We start from the raw sequence: 2,899 nt of genomic DNA, 5'->3' as shown, positions 1-2,899 counted from the left end.
ATTTTGTGCCAGACTTATTCATTTATATTTCTTTTATTTAAGTCATAGAAAAGACGGCAATTTAGAAACCAGGAAACTGAAGTTGGCATTAAGTAAGTAAATAAGACTCATAATCTCACTTACAATGAAAAAGTGAGAATATTAGATCAGAATATATGATTATAAACTTTTGTTTCAGAGACTGAACTAAAAATATAGTGGAAAAAGGCAAGCTTTGATGTGGTGGCCAGAGCAGGATGGGGCCAGGTTAGCTACACCTTCGCAGAGAGCTACACTCAGAAGGCCGACACCTTCCAAGAGAAGAGAACACAGCTGGCCTGGTTCCAGCACTAGAATCTATAAATTCCAGCAGAACTTCAGCCTGCGAGGTTTGGGTTCACACTTGTGGGAATCTTCCATAATCAACTGTGTCTGCTGCCTCGCTTCTGTTCAGGGTGGAAACTTCAAGCCTCCCCACCCACCTCATCCCCACCCAGGTGGATCCAAATTCACTACCCACTCTCCACCCCTATGTGGTGCAGAATGTCCCTCCTCTGGGGTCAGGCAGGGTGGAGAGAATCAGTGTCACTTAACAGCCAACTGTCCCAGGCTACCTCCAGCTGGGCCAACATTTCAGGGAGCCCATCTTTCTCATATTGTTCATCAGGCCCCTTCTTATCAGAAAGTGAGTAGTCCCAGGACTCATCTGATAGCACAGGCTCCTGGCAGAAATCCCATAGGATCCTAGCACAGTGTCCATCTTACAGAATAACTTTGAAAGACCTATCTTCTGAAGATGCAAGGAGCAGAACAGGAGATGGAGAAAACCCTGGAGTTTCTGCTGTCACTTCTGTCGGTTCCGACCCCCATCCATCAGACTAGCAGTGGACAGTACATTGCCATTGCCCCAAATGGAGCCTTACAGTTGACCAGTCCAGGCCCAGAAGGAGTACAGGGGTCTCAGACCTTAACCATGACAAATTCGGGCAGTACAACTGTTCTCCAGTATGCACAGACCTCTGATGGACAGCAAATACTTGTGCCTAGCAATTGAGTGATAATAATGACTCCATCAGGAGGCATACAAATATACTAGATTTGTACTACACCTCCAGCCACTTCTCTCCCACAAACTGTGGTGATGAATCCTGAGATTCTTACATCTCAGACAACTAAGACCGATGACCCCCAATTGGAAAGAGAAATAAAGTTAATGAAAAACAGAGAAGCTGCTCGAGAATGTCGCAGAGAGAAGAAAGAGTATGTGAAAGGTTTGGAAAATCAAGTTGCAATCCTGGAAAATCAAAATACTTTGAAGGATCTTTATTCCCATAAAAGTGTGTGATTCTTACATACTGATTTCATAGTAGTATTGAATACATTGGATATTTTTTTCCATGCTTAAAGATATGAAGAAGAATATGTTCCAGGATGCATTGGTAAACTATTCAGAATAGAGTATGAAGCAAATCAAAACTACTTTGAGATATCATCTAACTCCAGTAAGATTAGCCCATATCACAAAATCCCAAGACCAGAGATGTTGGCGTGGATGTGGAGAAAAGGGAACACTTCTACACTGCTGGTGGGAATGCAAATTCATACATTCCTTTTGGAAAGATGTTTGGAGAACACTTAGAGATCTAAAAATAGATATGCCATTCAATCCTATAATTCCTCTACTAGGTATATACCCAGAAGACCAAAATCACATCATAACAAAGATATTTGTACCAGAATGTTTATTGCACCCCAATTCATAATTGCTAAGTCATGGAAAAAGCCCAAGTGCCCATCAATCCACAAATGGATTAATAAATTTTGGTATATGTACACCATGGAATATTATGCAGCCTTAAAGAAAGATGGAGACTTTACCTCTTTCATGTTTACATGGATGGAGCTGGAACGTATTCTTCTTCATAAAGTATCTCAAGAATGGAAGAAAATGTATCCAATGTACTCAGTCCTACTATGAAACTAATTTATGGCTTTCATATAAGCTATATGAAACTAACTTACAGCTTTCATATAAGCTATAACCCAGTTATAACCTAAGAATATGGGGAAGGGGGAGAGGGAGGGGAGGAAGGATAGGTGGAGGGAGGGTGATTGGTGGGATTACACCTACGGTGCATCTTACAAGGGTTCATGTGAAACTTAGTAAATGTAGAATATAAATGTCTTAACACAATAACTAAGGAAATGCCAGGAAGGCTATGTCAACCAATGTGATGAAAATGTGTCAAACGATCTATAAAACCAGTGTATGGTGCCCCATGATTGCATTAATGTACACAGCTATGATTTAATAATAAAAAATAAATAAATAAATAGAATACAGTATGATGGCTTGGCACCCATAGCTCAGTAGCTAGGGCGCCAGCCACAACACCAGAGCTGAAAGGTTCAAATCCAGCCCGGGCCTGCCAAACAACAATGACAACTACAACAACAACAAAAAAATAGCCGGGCGTTGTGGCAGGCACCTGTAGTCCCAGCTACTGGGAGGCTGAGGCAAAAGAATTGCTTAAGCCCAAAGAGTTTGAGGTTGCTGTGAGCTGTAATGCCATGGCAATCTACCCACGGCAACATAGTGAGACACTGTCTCAAAAAAAAAAAAAGAATAGAGTATGAATGATGAATGTCTTACCACAACAGATAAGTAAGCGAGGAGATGGTTATCTTAATCAGTTAGATGTAAGCATTCCACATTGTATATCAAATCAGCACATTGTATCCCATAAATGCATTAGTGTACACAGTTATGATTTAATAAAGAATTTTTAAAAATGTTTTGTTCTTAACAAAGAAAACATTTTTGTGGACTTGCCTAAAATTAAATGGATTTCTTTTTAGTGGAGTTTTCTAAATTTGCAAAAACAAAAGGTCAAAAGTGAAGCTTTTTATTTAGGCTTTT

General features: G+C 40.2%; 1 pseudogene; it reads left to right on the top strand.

Annotated features, from left to right (window-relative positions):
• Window positions 1-217: 217 nt before the first annotated feature.
• On the top strand, window positions 218-1,324 carry LOC128573480 (cyclic AMP-dependent transcription factor ATF-1-like; annotated as a pseudogene).
• Window positions 1,325-2,899: the final 1,575 nt, after the last annotated feature.

This window comes from Nycticebus coucang, chromosome 21 (assembly GCF_027406575.1).
Source record: "Nycticebus coucang isolate mNycCou1 chromosome 21, mNycCou1.pri, whole genome shotgun sequence".
Lineage (NCBI taxonomy): Eukaryota > Metazoa > Chordata > Mammalia > Primates > Lorisidae > Nycticebus > Nycticebus coucang.
Note: the sequence above shows the minus strand (reverse complement) of the source record. Positions and strands in the feature narration are given on the sequence as shown.